Source organism: Phasianus colchicus, chromosome 28 (genome assembly GCF_987193195.1).
Source record: "Phasianus colchicus chromosome 28, bPhaCol1.hap1.1, whole genome shotgun sequence".
NCBI lineage: Eukaryota > Metazoa > Chordata > Aves > Galliformes > Phasianidae > Phasianus > Phasianus colchicus.
In genome coordinates, this window is record NC_143463.1 from 5451626 (window position 1) to 5468510 (window position 16885).

Sequence of the window (16885 nt, forward strand, 5' to 3'; positions counted from 1 at the left end):
CTAGGATTTGTTATCAGTTCACAGGTTTCAGGATGGCAAATCTCTTGGACCATGCATCTATATCACTATGCAGCTCTAGTCTTTGGCTCCTTGATTGCTAGGGCAGTCCAGATTTCTGTACTAAAGAATGACCTCTTTTCCTTACTCTTCTACTCAAATACTGGAGGATTTCTCTCTGCCACTTTTTGTGCTCATCTTTTTTTCCATTTTATTATTACCCAACCTGCTGGTTTGTGCCATTAGCAAGCCAGTATGCAGTTATTTGGTGACACAAATCAGCACTGCTCTGTGCTGACTTTCAATAAACTGGCAGAACTTCCACATTACATCACTACACATCACAGATTTTGGCCCTCAAGTGTGGTATGAAGTGTAAATTCACTGGACAAAACAGTGGTTCCACACCAGTTGTCCTTGGACCACTGGTAGTCTGCAAGGTCACGAAAAAATCCACTATTACCAGCAGTATTTAAGAGTAAGTTCATTTTGCATGGCTTCAGAGACAGTACCTAGTACTAGTACTTCCCAGTACCTAGGACCATCTGAGTGTGATAACAGTTCCGAACATCCGGGAGCTACATGTGCAAAAATAGCAATCTTACCAATATGCACAGAATGGCCTGCCTGTAAGCACTGCTCTGGTTTCCTCCATTTCAGTCAGTTTCTGCCTCGACTCTTGCTCTCAGACACATCTGCTGAATCTAGAAACATCACTGATTTATTCATCCCAGATGCTACAGGATTTACACTTGGGTGACAAAGCTGATACAAAGGGACATGCTCTATTCTAGAGAAAAAGACAGCCCAGCAGACAAGAACTAGCATGTCCCAGCTGCCACCAGTCTGAAGAGCCCAGTGACTGTTAATGAGTGTCACTGGAACAGATCTTCAGCTGGTGTAAATGAGCTGATTGTAAATCCACAAGGACTTCAGTGGGACTCTGTTGATTTACACTAGATGAGCAGCTGGTCGAGCGCTCCAGCTAACTGGGGAAAGCCCCCTGGAGTTTCCATCAGTGGGTGTGAGAGTGGGGTAGAAGCCAGCTGCGTGTGTGAAGGGGTGCAGGAGAGCAGGCAGAAAGCTAATAAATGGAAGAATGGGAAATGCACATCTTACTGGATTGACTTCTCCAACAAATACATTTTCTCCTCTTTCCACTTCCCTTCTCCACCTCCAGCTGCTCCTCTCACACTGTCTCTGCTGCTCATCTCCCTTTGTGCACCTCTTACCCACACTAGCCTTTCTAAACAGGTGCAGTTGCCACTCAATAGACTTTAATTACCACTTCAAGGACTCTCACCATAGTCAGTTGGGAGGGTGGAGTTGAATTTTCCTGAGGATTATGTGTATGTCTGAATTCTTTTTAGTTAGATATTAGTGTTACTGCATCCTTCGAGAGATTATTTCTCCATCTTCTCTCTGCTTCTCTCTGCTTGCCTTACCAAACAACAACAACAACAAACACAAACCAAAGCAAACAAACAAACAAACCTGCAGATAAGGGAAAAGAAACAACCATTAGCTATATTAATTATCAGGACAGCAAACTGGTCCAGAGAAAAATATTATGGACAGTTTTAAGTAACAGAAGTCCAAGTGGGACTTCTAAAACATTGTTTTTGTTTGCAAATAAAAGGCCTATTTTTCACAAGTACAGAGCTGAGCATCTCCAAAGGTTTCTGTGGGAGCCTGGGATCTAAAAAAACAAGTTGTTTTTAACCTCCTTACCTTCTTTTTGCTCCATGCTCTTCCCATCACTTCTTGTTGGAGAAATACATTGTTAATTCATTCTACTGGTACCCTGGGAGGTTCCTCCATACTGAATATGCCCATTGATTTCTGTCTTCAGCGCAGTTTGTCTATGATGGAGAATTATTACGAGTATTTATCTAGGAAAAAAAAAAAACCCACAAACATTATTTCTGCCATTGAGATCTCCTTCAAAAGACAATACTGGAGAATACAGAGCAGACACTTATGTCTGTCAGATGTGCTTGAAATTGCTTGCACATCATGTCAACAGTTTATCCTCTGTCTGGCAATGTTTTGTTCCTCCTTCCTTATGCTTTGAGTGCAACTATGACTTAATAAAGTAATGACACGATGGACTAACTCTGGGACAATGCTGCCCATTGATAGTTGGTTGGTGATGGTAAAAGGAAGAGGAATTAATGGTGATGTACTTACAGGGAAATTTTCCCTGTGCAAGTACATGTGAACACCATCTTGAATAGAGATCCATTACCTTCTTCTCCATCAGGAATCCTGCAGTCCTACTGACTCCTATTCCTGCACTTCTTGGCTCTGCCAGACTTTCTGATGCCTGTTCCAATTCCCAGTTTGCCCTGATTATCTCAAGTTATGTCCTTCTGCTTCCCATTGTAGCTTGCTCTTTCAGCTTCGAGGATTTAAAATCCTTCAGTCTTCACCATCTCTCCCCTCCCTACCTTTTTTCCTTGTTCCTTTTGCTTTCCAGTAGTATTTCCCACATGTTACCTTGCCACTTATGTGATGTTAGGATGAATATTGATCACAGCTATCTCAAACCCATCTCTCCTTTTTCCCAAAGAGCCAATGAAAATGTCACCCATGAGATAATTATCATGTTGCTCATGTTCCTCAATTGCTCTCAAAGTACACATTGAGGCTGCAGAGCCTCTTTGAAAGGCAGTTTCTGGCCGCTGGCACATTATTTACAGGCTGCTGATAGGAGCCTTTGTTGAGGAGCAATTTGTCCCTTCTGCTGTACAATTTTTTGTTGTGTTGTTGTTGTTGTTGTTGTTGTTTTTCACTTTCAGAGCAAGTAGATCTTAAAAATAGAGCTGAGCTTTCAATGAACAGCACTAGACTTATCCTTGAGTAATAATGACATATATATAAGATGAGGGTTACCAGCATGTTTCAAGCAAGACTCCATATAAGAAATCAAAGCTAAGACGACCAATAACCTCCCTAGTTGCTTTTTATTCCTTCCCTTCTTAGACCTGGTAATTAGGTGTTTATATGCAGTGAATTGCTAAATCATCAATTGTTGTCTCGTGGTCCCTGGCAAACAAGTAAGAGAAAGTTGAAACTCAAGCTGTGTGGCAGTCCATTTGTATCTATTAATGGTTATTCCTTTGTTAATGTAATACTTGCTGATTAAAATGGACTAAGATTTCCCACCACAGCAACCCCTCACTGTCTTAAAAGCCATACAGGTCTGGAGCATTTGCTTATGTGCCTGCTGAAAAGGGATGTTGAAAGCAAACAAAGCACACTTGCTCCCCCATCACCGTTGTGGGTAGAGATCACAGAATTACAGAATCACAGAATTGCCAGGGTTGGAAGGGACCTCAAGGATCATGAATCTCCAATCCCCTGCCACACGCAGGGCCACCAACCTTCCCACCTAATGCTAGACTAGGCTGCCCAGGGCCCCATCTAATCTGGCCTCGAACACCTCCAGGGACGGGGCATCCACAACCTCTCTGGGCAGCCTGTTCCAGTACCTCACCACTCTTTCTGTAAAGAATTTCCCCCTGACGTCCAATCTAAATCTCCCTTCCCTCAACTTAAAACCATTTCCCCTCGTCCTGCAGTTATCAACCCTTTCAAAGAGTTGATTCCCCTCCTGTTTGTAGGCTCCCTTTAGGTACTGAAAGGCTGCAATGAGGTCACCCCGCAGCCTTCTTTTCTCCAGGCTGAACAAGTCCAGCTCCTTCAGCCTGTCCTCACAGGGGAGGTGCTCCAGTCTCCTGACCATCTTTGTGGCCCTCCTCTGGACCCTCTCCAACAGCTCCCTGTCTTTCTTGTACTGGGGGCTCCACACTTGGATGCAGTATTCCAGATGGGGCCTCACAAGAGCAGAATAGAGGGGAACAATCACCTCCCTGTCCCTGCTGGCCACCCCTCTTTTGATGGAGCCCAGGATACCATTTGCCTTCCAAGCCGCAAGGGCACACTGCTGGCTCATATTAAGTTTTTAATCTATCAAGACCCCCAGGTCCTTCTCCACATGGCTGCTCTCAAGGACCGCTCCTTCCAGTCTGTATGGATGCCTGGGATTCTTCCGGCCCAAGTGCAAAACTCTGCACTTTGCCGTGTTGAACCTCATCAGGTTCACCCGGGCTCACCTTTCTAGCCTCTCGAGGTCCCTCTGAATGGCATCCCTTTCTTCAACCGTGTTGACCACACCACTCAGCTTGGTGTCGTCAGCAAACTTACTGAGGGTGCACTCAATTCTGTCATCAATGTCATTGATAAAGATGTTAAAGAGGACCGGTCCCAAGACAGACCCCTGGGGGACACCGCTCGTTACCGGCCTCCACCTGGACGTAGAGCCATTGATGATCAGCCTCTGTCTGCAGCCTTTCAACCAGTTTCTTATCCATCAAGTGGTCCACCCAGCAAATCCACATCCCTCCAATTTGGAGATAAGGATGTGGTGGGGGACCGTGTCAAAGGCCTTGCTCAAGTCCAGGTAAATGACATCGGTCGCCTTTCCCTTGTCCACCGATGCCGTCACTCCATCATAAAAGGCCACCAGACTGGTCAGGCATGACCTTCCTCTGGTGAAGCCATGCTGGCTGTCACGGATCACACGCCCTTTCCTCATGTGATCAAGCATCCAGGATGATCTGTTCCATGATCTTCCCAGGCACAGAGGTGAGACTCACCGGCCTGTAGTTCCCGGGGTCCTCCTTGCTCCCTTTCTTGTAAATGGGAGTGATGTGACGCTTCCTCCAGTCATCCGGGACCACACCTGACAGCCATGACTTCTCAAATATGATGGAGAGCAGCTCGGCAACCACCTCAGCCAGCTCCTCCATTAGCAGTGCAGAGTCTATGACATATGGCCAGCTCTGGATTCGCATAGCACACACATGCTTTAAAGACACCTCTTCAAAATAAATTCATGTTAACATACCCTGTTTAAATGTGAGTCTCACCACGGTAGACGTCACATGCACATTTGGAATTAATCTTACCAAAGCCTGCAACATGTCTGTACAACCAAGGCCCAATCTCTAGCTCCACTTTCAACACTATCCTTAGCAAAATCTCCAGCTATATGAAACTATAAACCAATCCTGAAAAAAATGAAATTATTTCCACTCAGAGACAATGTCCTTTGGAATGGTTTTGCTGTTAATGAGCTCCAACTGAGTTGGAGCCACTGGTGTGCATTTTAACTAGGAGCTGTCTGTGTGTAGATGTACATCAACATCACCAGCCCCCATAATGGAAGTCTGTTCAGCATTGTAAGTCCTGCATTAGGCTGCATCCATAGGAACCCTGGGAAGTTCTACTGAGACTGCCTGAAGGTAATCATCTCCCTCAGCCTCTGGCTGTCCCTAACCAAGTGCTCCACTCTCATCTGTTCCAGGAAACAGCTCTGGAGATTATAAAGTTTATACTCTAATGCATTCACTAGCAACAAGGGGGAGAAGTGCTGTTTGATGGGAAAATGAAAGGGCTTTGGTATACGGAAGCATTTCCAGCATGCTGTAATTTGCTTGTTGAACCCTGTAAGGGACTGGAAGCCCCTGAACTCTACTGTTTTCTTTGAGTCAGTACAGCCAAATCATAAGCAATAATACCTAGAATTTATCATAGAATCCTTCATGATTGAAATGATGCAGTACTTCCCATTATAGGAACTTGTTTCATGCATTACATCCACTTACATATAATTTTTTTTTCTCAAATCCACATCACAGTAAATAAAACACACATGTATTATTTAGATCAGTATATTTTATGCAGAATGGAGTCCATTCTGTCAAAATGCAGGAAAGGGAGTTCTGTCAAACCCATTCCCAGACAAGCAGAAGAATATACCAATACCATGTATTGTCTTTAAAAAAAAAAAAAAAAAAAAAAAAAGCAAATACATATTTTTAAGTATTCATTAATTGTTACCTACTGTTCTACCTACCTGTGTTCTGCTTTATCAGGTTTCATAAAAGCTGCAGATACCCCTCTTACCAAACACAGCTTCATCAGCAGTAGCGAGAGCTGTGCTAAAATAAAATGTTGGCTGGATTAGATGGAGCAGATTAGAAAGATGATAAAAGATAAACTAGGAGAAAATAAGACAATAAGTAAGTCTGGCAAGACATATGGATAATGTTCCTCTCAGGCCAAGCCTGACAAGATCATAACCTTTTCCTTTTTTTCTAGTTCCATTTGCTCCTGGATCTCCAGAGCTTCATGGATGGTCTTTAGGTACACCTGTGAAATGAATATCACAATGTTCATTTTTACAGATGAAGGAAGCAGTGTATTTTACTTTACAAATCAGTTTAAAATTAGCTTTGCAAAAATCAGCCAAATTTCTCTTTCATTTAATTAGTTCTTATTTCCAAGCAAATCTGAACAACCTGTATGAACAGGTAAGCTTTTAGACATTCAGCGTGCTGACAGCACACCTTGAATTCAGAGGTTTGTCTGAACTGTCCCTTTCTTTTCTTGCTCAGGAGAAAATCCCATTGCCTCTGTTAGATTCCATGCGAGATCTGAGTGCAGCCTGCAGAGCACTGGTGGTTTTTTTGGAACCCTTTGTTTTCCAGATAGTCTTAACTGAGTGGGAAGGACCTACGTAAAGTTTTCTATCACTTTGTGCCATTGATTTCTCCAGCTACATTGTACCAGCAACACAGAGCAACAGCAGATTTGATTGGACAGCATTGCAGACTACAACATTAATAATTTCATGAGTTTTACTGAAAGATTTGCCACTGTTCTCCCTAGAAAATTCAGTTTTCTACTTCTTCCTATGAGAAACTCTCTACTTTAAAGGTGGAGTGTATTGTCATCTTAGATAGCAGCTACTGACTGTTGCTTCTGATCTGGGGGGCTGAAATCCATGCAGTTTCCATCTGGGCTGAATTGTTGTGAGTGGACTGTTCATCATGGATCTAGATTTTCAAAAGAAGTTATCAATCCTCAATACCTTGTATTTGTGCTTGAGACACCTTGAAAGGGGACCAATTGCCTGAGAGGCAGGTGCTTAGCAACGCTGATTAGGATATGTCATGCTGGGCACCTGAAAACATTAAATGCTTTTGAAAATCATAAAGTGGTGTTCTGTTTCTGAACATGACTTGGGAAGGCTATATAGGCCTAAGTAACACAGAATAAAAAGATCTCTACATACATAACAGAAGTATCTTTGAATACTTCGCTCAGCCAGGCACGTAACTTTAGGCATTTGATTCCTGAAGGAGTTATGTGCAAATGCATTTGTATTTTCCTGAAGTGGGCCCCAATACTGTATAAGTTACTGTAGGTTTATTTTATGAGAATTCCTGAGTCAGTCTCCAAATTAAAACAAAAGGCAAAATTCTCCCCTCTATACTGAAGCATGATGCTGCATGGAACACACAAAGCGTTGCTTGTTCTTGCGTTCATATGCAGAGCCACAGACTGTACCACAAAATACCCATTCTTTGCACTTTGTAAGCAACACAAAGCACAAATTAAAGACCATGTTATGTGCAGAAAAAGCATAGAACAAAATGTTCATATCCCAAAGAGATGACAGTCTCATGGAGCCATGCAGCTCACTATGGTGATGTATCTATAAGGCTTGAATTAATGCAAAATTCCACGTGGCTGCAACCATGCAAACAAACACACAAACAAACCCCACCCAGCCTCTCCCCTTGTTGATCAACAACAAGTTTAACAAACCTTGCATGGCGACACTTGTTAGAGCCTCCCCTCCAAGTTCAGAGGTGGCTGGAGCTAAAATCCTATTATAGACCCTTCATTTCACTGCTGCTACAGACAGCCATTTATAAACAGGGTAAACTTAAAATCTCTGTACTCATTGTACACCAGCAAGGGGCCACATCTCACAGTCAAAAGTCAGGAACCATGTGGCCTCTGCAAATAAGGGCTACTGGAGTCAGTGTGTGTGTGATGATTGTAGAACGTGAATCGCCCTATTCATGCAAGTAGTATAACAAACTATCAGAGCGCTTCAGGCTCTGCTGAGTCAAAGAAAAGTGTGGTAGCAAGTGGTTTTTGTTGTTGTTGTTTAATTTTGTTTTGAATTTTTTTTGTTTGCAAGGTCAAACCTATAACTGAGCTTCTTTTAAGCCATGGGCTGGATGCTCTCTGATCATACAGCAGCCAAGATAATGTGTGCTCAGTCCTGATCTGTCAGCACTGAGTTGTGGCCAGGAGGTTCAAAGCTGCTCAGAGGGCAACTCCTTTTAATCTCTGAATGCTGAAGGCTCCAGATATCCAGAGAAGCCTTAGAGTATTCAAACACAAATATCAGTATTGAACATCATATTAACTATTCCCCATTCTTATATTGTCTCCATGCTTAAATTTAAGTAATTTTATAAACAAAAATCCCAGCATCTGTTTTACTAAAGGACAAGATTTAGTAAAAGATTTTAGTATCTATAGACAAATTAACTTCTTAGAATTTCCCACTCCTACTTATTTTCAAGTGAGGATTTTGCCAGACTTATTTTACAAATCCCAATGGGACCCAGTTAGCTGTAAATGCATTCAGTTTTAAAGAGGAGCTAAACAATGGCACACTTAGAGGACACACAACAATCACAGCACTCTTCAAGGGAAGACTTGCCTGTAAAAACACATACATCAATTCTATTACCTGCTTATCATCTCTTTTGCGCTTTGGGTTCTTATTATGATCTTAGAGTAGTGCCTTAGGTGGTGTATTTCTTTTGCTTCCCTAGTAATGGATTGCTTTGGGGGATCTGAATTTAATGTTTTAACAGATAAATCTCCCAGTTGATTTCAGTGTGCAGAAAAGCAAAATTCTGTGCTCGGAGTTCTGCCTTTAGCTTTCATTCAGTCTTGACTCAGTGGCATACCTCAGTCCTGCTGAAGTGTTTGCTGAACTGAGGTGGATGTGGGTGCTTAAGAGAAGTGTGTGCTTGAATGCTTGGTTGAGCCAAGCTCTTGTCTCACACTGTTCAATGGAGAGCACCAGCTTAGTTATAATCATGCTTGTGTTGCAGTGCAGTAGTGGACCATGATGCACACTGACACACACACACCTGGTACACATGAATGTGGGTGGTTGAAAGAGAGTGAATGTAAAATTGCATATAAGTGCAGGTGTCTGGAACAGGCACAGCGCCCAGGTCTGCATGCCAAGTTCAAGTGTTCTGCGGCTGAACAAATCTCTGCCAAAGAGAGAAGCTCCTAGAAATGTTTGTCCAAGCACAAAAGCTGCTGCAGATCTTGCATCTGAAACCCACTCTATTTTTCCTGCTGAGATTCCCAAGCACCTCCCAGACTCCCAGCTCCACACAGCTTGAAACCCTACCAGATGCTATGACTGCAGTGAAAAAGCAGCTCATTACTGGAGTGGCAGGCGACACACAGACAAATATTTGTGCAGTGCATACATATCTCAGAGACTGGAACACACTGTCTTTTTTGATGGAAAGAGGAAAGGGGAAGGAGGACATAGTCTGTAGCAAAACTAAATTAAAAAGTATAATAATCTGAAAGCAATTGTACAGTTTTTATTTATAGTGAAACTTAAAGGGTTTCCTTTCTAGCAGACAGTGGTATAATCTCATACCAGATTGATTTCAGCATTCCAAATTTTGCTAAATATTTTAACAAATTAAAATGAAGTTCAGATTTCACCCTGAATTCCTTGTTCTTCAATGACTGCTGTGTGATAGGATCTCCCCCAAAACAGATGGGTTTTTATCCCTCTATGAGATGTATTTGTTTTGAGATCTTCAGAAAATTGATAGGAAAGAAAGGTTACAAAATAGAACCTAAACAAACTGAATTGTGACTTTGGTTAAGCAAAACACTGCACAATGTGAAATTTTGTTAACTTTGATGATATTATACCATCTATCCTAACATTTTAATAATATTAGAACTAGTTAGACAATTTTCTAGAATTTCAGAGATAAACACAAAAAGCAAGAATTGTATTTGATGCAATATAATTTTCTGGCTTCTACTCAGGTTTTTTTTGCATGCCTCTATTGAGGCGGGAGATAAAGGAAATGATTTCTTGCCATTATTTTACAGCTGAACTTTAAAGGAAAAAGATGTTCTATGGACACCATAAGAGAGACAGGACATGACGAAAACCCAACCTCAGTATTATGTTGCATCAAAGAAAGATCATAAATTGAGTCACTTTGTAGATACAAGACTGATAGAAGATGCTAAAAAGTTGACATAACAGAAAAATATTTCTCCATTCTAATTTCATAGACATTTACACCACCATGGTTTGCTCAAAACATACAGTGCATATTTCTGAAGGCTGTGCGTGTACTCAAGGCCTTAACTGGATTATCAACTTTCTTTCAGCTGTTTTTCCTTTTTTTTCCCAACCATTTATTTCAGAAACAGTAAATAGACATTTGCATAAAATGGAGAACAGCTTGTTTACTTTTCCTCTCAGAAACTTATGAAAAATACAGGTGTAAAGAATAGGAACAGTCTGAGCCTGGATTATTTTGTCTTACTGAGACCATTTAGCAAAATATTTAAATTTATTTGTGAGAGCAGTGTGAGTATTTTGAGAAGGAACTCATTTAGTGAATAGTCTCCGTTTCCAAAAATGGAGATAAAATAAATGCTTTGTTTGACCATAATGATATGCAATGCTTTGTTTCCAAAGTGTGCAAGCACTTATTTCTAACATTTGTATCTTCTTTACCTTCCAAATGACACCTGTGGTTTTGTAAAACTAATCAAGAAAAAATGCTTTATTTCATCTTTGTTCCAATTTCTGCGCCAAGCCAGAGTTACATATTTTAGCAGTTTAAAAGGTAATCTAAATTCTGTCAAAATTTAAAAACAAAATCTTTCCTTAATTCAATCCCAGTTGTTTTGTTTTGTTTTGAGGGGGAGGTGAGCAAGTTAAATACTTTATGAAAAACATCTGCTGTAATGTAAAGTGGAGATTACATTTATATCCTTAGGGTCATTCTCAGCTTTCTGAATTATTTCAGCCCCTTCCCAACCCCAAACCTGAAGCTGTTTATGTGTCTTACCTGGAAAGGCTACTCAGGAAAGCATGTCCTGACCCATTCCAATTTCCCATCCTTCTCATATAGCCCTCTGTTCTCAGTCAGATCCCAACTTTGAAGACCGTAGCCTGCATCTCACCTGCCCCTTCTCGGTGCACTTGGGCGGGCTTTGAGCATTTGTGTGTACCACCCGGATGGCACCCAGTCCGGGAATGGGCACAGTCCCTACCTGGGGCATCGCAGGGGGAAAGCGCTGACAGGGACGCCCTCAGCCTGCATCACTTGTCCCTCCCGAGCCCCTTTGCTATTGTCCCCTGCGGGATTGCACTCACCCCGGCCCCAGTGGCTCTCCACCCTGACCAGCCGGGCCGGGTAGCGCCCAGAGCCCGCAGAGCACAGCCCTCAGCGCAGGCCCTATCCGTGGTGCTGATGCGACGCTCCGCCAGGCAGGGCACGCCGCGCAGCCCAGCCCTGCTCCTCCCGCTAGTCTTCCCCAGCTGCCCCCAGGGCAAGGACCGGGGGAGCCCAACCCCAACGACTTCTCCTGAGCACCCATCCCTCTGTAGTCCCCAGATCACTAACCAAGATCCCTGTGCAGAACCGGCCTCTCGCGGAGCTGTCCGGCTCGCTGACAGAGATTGGTCCGGCTCCACAGGTGGCCGGAGTGCCCCTCGCCTCCTCCCAGCGCCTGTAGCATCCTCGGTTTAGCTCAGCCCTCCCCGCCCTCGGCCCAGCCTTTCTCCGCGCCCTTGCCAGAGCTCACCTGTCCCTGGGTCACCTTTGCGAGCTCGGGGGCTGGGAAAGCTGCCCTGCCTCTGCCTCGGTGGTTTTATGAGCCACAGGAGAGGGGGGGGGGGGGGTTGGGCGGCGGGAGGAGCGCCCAGGCGGGGACTCTTCGCTTTAGCCAACGGGAGGCTGCTTTTCCTTGTAAATGCACAGATTGCACAGATTACATCATGGAGAGCTGCCTGCACTTCAGTGTAAAAGTCTCTTCCTCGTGTAAAGGGCGGTCAGAGGAGAGATGGCATACAGCAACAGGTCTGCCCAGTAGGGTAGAGATGCCTGGTCCCTTGGAAATAGGGCAGTGACAGGGAGGTGTGTTAACAAGCTATCCCCGTGCAAGACATGCTTTGCATATGCACAGGCAGAGCCTGCCAGGAGAGCCAACAAGTGTTCTCTCATGCTTCAGTCTGACTTATACATTTTGTGCTGTGAATGTAAGTTGCTCAGTATTGTCCAGGACCAAGCTCAAAACAGCTTTGTCCTTTCCATTTTACCACAGTGTCCCTCAGCTTGTGTTGCAAGTACCCTCTGATTTTCCATCCCAATGGACTAGCCAGGTTTCACCCTTAGCCTGTCTGCCTTTACTATCCTGTTTTCAGAGCTTACAATAATAACCAGTCCTTCACTTCTTCCCTGAGACACAGAGCTCAATTGCAAACTCAGATCTGAGTATCTAGAGTCCATTTGATCTTTTCGTGTTCCTACTGCAAGGCAGTCAGACAGTCATTCCCTTGAGTGTGCCAAAGGACAAATCACTCAGCAGTGAGAAGAAATTTATTCCTTAGCCCTTATACCAAGAGCACACATTTCGGACTCTAACTGGAGAGTGTCAGCTGCCATGGATTTGTGTTGTGCTTCTTAGATTGCAAACACACAGATTGCAGGCACTAATTCTTCAAGGTTGCCCTGGATTGTCATAAATAGTCAGTACACTGAGGTAAAGCTTTGCCTCCTGGTATATCCTGTGCGCAAGATACATTATCACATTATGACAATGGAAAAAAAAATTGATTATAAGATTTATTAGCTAGAAATCAAAATGGTCCAAGTATAAAGGCTTGGTCTATGTAACACTTGAGAGTCACATTCAGATCTGATACTGAGAAATTGCTGCCTGCTAAGAAGCGATGGAAAAAATCTCCTGTAGGCAAATACTGCGGTCTTAAGTTCTGGATGTAAAAGTAGATGACAGAAAGGGAGTCATTTTTAAATGGCATTTGTTGCTATTCATGTTACAGTATGACTAGAATGCAGCCAACTTCACAGTTTCCAACTCTTTTTTTCTTTCTTTCTTTTCTTTTTTTCTTTTTTCCTAGCCTTTGGTGAATTGTGGGCCAACTCCTTTGGCTGTCCCACAGCTGAGGGCCTGACCAGCCACTGTGAGATTTTTGTTGTTGCCTAAGGTAAAAGACGGCTTTGAGCAGAATATACCTGTGTTCAGAGTGAATCAGTAAATAACCTGGCAGACTAAAATGCAGACCCCTTGAAGTAAGAGATGGAGACTGAGCAGTACCCAATGACCTTGCTATGCATTAGTCACAGAACGAAGAATGTAGACTGGCATACGGGCAAAATAAGATGTTACAGTGCTCAGCCTTGAACGTGAATCTGTGAGAGACTATCATTCAAGAGCCAAATCTGGAAGTCTCTGTTCTGGCTTTATTGAGGCAAAGTAAACAGAATTCTGGTGAAAAGTGAAAAGGATGGGAGCAGAAATTGGGAATGGCATTTTATGAACAGTGCTGAAGGGTGCCTAAATCATTCCAAAAGATATATCAAAAGGATACTGAGACATAGCTACTTTATTCCCCTACAAGATCCTACTGCGCAGGAAATCCATTGTAAGAGACTGAGACTGGTGCTTATGGCTGTTACTACCCTTGCTGTGTCTCTTCAGCCTTCCCTTATTTTTCCCAATTCCCCCTTTGCTCACCAGGAGTCTCTGTTCAGTCTTAGTGTGCCAACTGCTGCCTTCCCCTGACCCCAAGCTGCATCTGTAAAAACATTTTTCATTTTCCTCCAGCTTTTGCCTTTGAGTCTTCTGTTCTTGTGTAAAACGTAGAAAGACTCTATGGGGTAAAGAAATGGGCCACAAGGAATAATGAAGAACAAACCTGCCAGGTGCCCATCTGCGAACAGCAGCTTTTTTGCTGCTGTGGTGATTCCACAGGGACCAAGAAGTGTCCAGATACTGCCTGTTTTCCTGAGAGCAGCAGCCTCTTCCATTAGACATACAGGACAGGACAGAAGTCCTTGCTGAGCTGCCCCACCAGTAATTTTGGGCAGCAATTTCAGCCCAGCTGTGATTTCAGAAACTTGATTTTCAAAGAGATCTGGGATGTGAACATGAGGTGTTACTGAATCAGGCTCAAGCAATCTCCAGCCCGAGATACTTCTCTTTCAAACAATGCACTTGAAATGTTGGCTTTATTTCAAAAAGAGACGTGGTAGCTCACTGTGTCTGTGAGATTCATTCTCTCTGGGCTTTTCCATCTTTTGAGGCTTTGCAACTCCTTCATTTGCACGCTATGTTTATTTCAGTAGGAGAGAGAGTTGGACCGATTTTTCTCATAGAGAAAGTCTGGGATGAACTTAGAAGCCACAGTGGGAAAGGTCACCATTTTATTTAATTATTTTGACTTGTTTTCCACCCCCTACTCAGAGCAGCCCTCAGGGCTCGGTAATTAGCAATGAAGTGGAGGGGGAGCAATCTGGACTTTGGCCCCAGCTGACCTGCTTGGTACATCTCATCTGATTAATGCACCTGGTCACATGGCGGCCACAGAGACTTGTTGCTGGGCATCCAGAGGTTTCCAAGGGAACCACTCCTGCTCCTGCCAGAGCTGCTCTGGGAGAGCCGCAGCCCAGAGGGCCCAACACCCAGCCAGCAGCACTGGGGACAGCAAGGTGCAAGGAGCACCCCAAGCAGGGAGCACCTGCCCTGAACGGAGGGATATTCAGCAGCACATCTAACACGCCTTTCCCAAGTTGCATTTAAGGACTTTTATATGACAAAGACCCTTCTGGACAGAGATCCCATCCCCTAGCAAGCTGCACATGGAGCTGACCTGCCTGCACTGCAGAGCTCCCTTGCAGCCCCATCTCCCCTCCCTCCCCAGGCTCTCTCTCTGCACACTGCTGGAGTGTTGCCTACATGCAAGCCTATGTAACTTAGATATTTTGGATGCTGTTTTTCACAATACGAGAAGTTGGTGCCCTAAAGAAATTAGCAGGCAGGACGTTTAAAACAGACAAAAAGAAGTGCTTTTTCACACAGCATGTAATTAAATTTTGAAGCTCATTTGCCACAGGATATTGTGTAGACTGAAAGTATAAATATGTCCAAAAGGTTTTAGACGAGTTTATGGAGGTTCGGTCTATCAATGGTGATTAAACTTAATCATCTGGATGCAACATCCAGGCAGTCCTCACAGATTGCTAGAAGATACAAAACTGAAGCTTGGAGAAGCTTTGTTCTTTAAATGCCCTTTCTTTGTGCACTGTCCTACGCATCTCCCTATAGTTACTGCCAGAACCAGTTCTCTGGGACAGGGCCACCTCTGCTGTGTATCAGTCAGCCCAAGTTTATATTCCTAAGTGTGTTGTGAGATGTTGTTTTAGGTTTTCAGAGGGATCTTAATAGTAAATCATTTTGGAAGCCTGGTCCTTCAGGAGTCTCCTCTTGTTTATTCTGCTTCAGATTACATGCTGTTGTCACATAGGCTCTAACAGAATTACACCGCTGTGAAACTCATCTTGTATGGTGAATTCCAAACAGTTAATTCAGCATCATTTGATACAGATTTGAACATGGTGTCCCTTTTGAAGAGAAATTCCAGAAGGTAGAGAAAATTAGGCTTCAGTTGGCTCAAAAGTGTATATTAATATGTAGCAAGGCAGTCTAATTCAGATCCCATTATATTAACTGGAAGCAAATTCAGAAAACAATGTAGTCATTGTGCTTACAACAGATTTTTTCAGGCAGGGCTGCTCTACATGCTTTTTCCAGGAGAAAAGTAAATTTGAGTGAGGAAAGGTGTAGAGGTAAATTCTGTTTTCACATGCTGTGGAGTCGCTGTGGAGCATCTACAAATATCTGAGAGCTTCTTAACTAGCAGAGAATTTGCTGGCAATTAGTGAGAACTAGGATTTCACGGTGCTGACCACAGAGGCTAAGTCCTAAGAAATCCACAGATGTAGGTGGAATTATCACAAATTGATACTAATTTTGAGCTGACTGCAAATACCAGAGGCAAATGGCAACCCTTGGCCATTGCACATCTAAGACAGAGCAGCAAGTAGTGGTCCATCAAGTCTGTATGTTTTGTAGTATTTCACTTCTTGCAGAGGACAATAATGCTTCCAGAGAAAGATATGTCCCTTCCAATAAGCAAAATCAAATGTCTGAGCATTGTCCTTTCTACGTGCATGTACAAATTCCTCTTATGGTGCTTCCTGAAGACCATATTGGTCCAAATCATAACAAGCTTCCTCTGCATTTATTATTCATGTTCCTTCTTCACTTCTTTCTCTTTTACTCTCATCCACATCTGTTCTCTTCTGCTCTTTCCTTCCTCTCTGTCTCTATTCTACTGTCCCTCCACATCATTCCAACCCAAACACCAAAAGCTTTTTTTGGATGAAAATGATTGAAAATAAACCCCTTGTGATGAGCTGCAGTATGTGCTCTGCTAGAGAGCAGTCCTATTCATTAAGGTAGTAATCTTGTACGCATTTGGGCATGTTATCAGTAACACTCCAAAGGGAAATGGACTACTTAAATCTATTATACCACTGCTTTATTCACCATGTGCTGCCATTTACCTCCTACATGACACTGGGATCTAATAGCACTTGTTCTGAGAAACCCTGCACATTACCCACAAGCAGTTCATTAATCTACTGTTTTCATTCTTGAAAACAAACAAACAAACAAACAAACAAACAAACAAACAAATAAATAGAAGGCATCAACCACACCAGAGCACAGATGCTGAGTGCTCAGCCTAAAACGAAACAAATTTGTTGTGCCAGCAGCTCCAAGGTAACTCACTTTCTACTGATGGGGAAAATAGGGGGACAGGGCTGTATGTTGGGGAACAAGCAAAGCTGCCAGC

The 16885-nt window shown here is 43.3% G+C and overlaps 1 long non-coding RNA gene across 1 annotated transcript; it reads right to left on the reverse strand.

Annotated features, from left to right (window-relative positions):
- Positions 1-1410: 1410 nt before the first annotated feature.
- LOC149914746 (uncharacterized) lies at positions 1411-11819 on the reverse strand. The gene is made up of 3 exons (XR_016460317.1): positions 11749-11819; positions 5921-6005; positions 1411-1889 (listed from the first exon to the last, which is right to left on the reverse strand). It is a non-coding gene; the product is annotated as an uncharacterized LOC149914746 (long non-coding RNA).
- Between the last annotated feature and the right edge of the window lie 5066 nt (positions 11820-16885).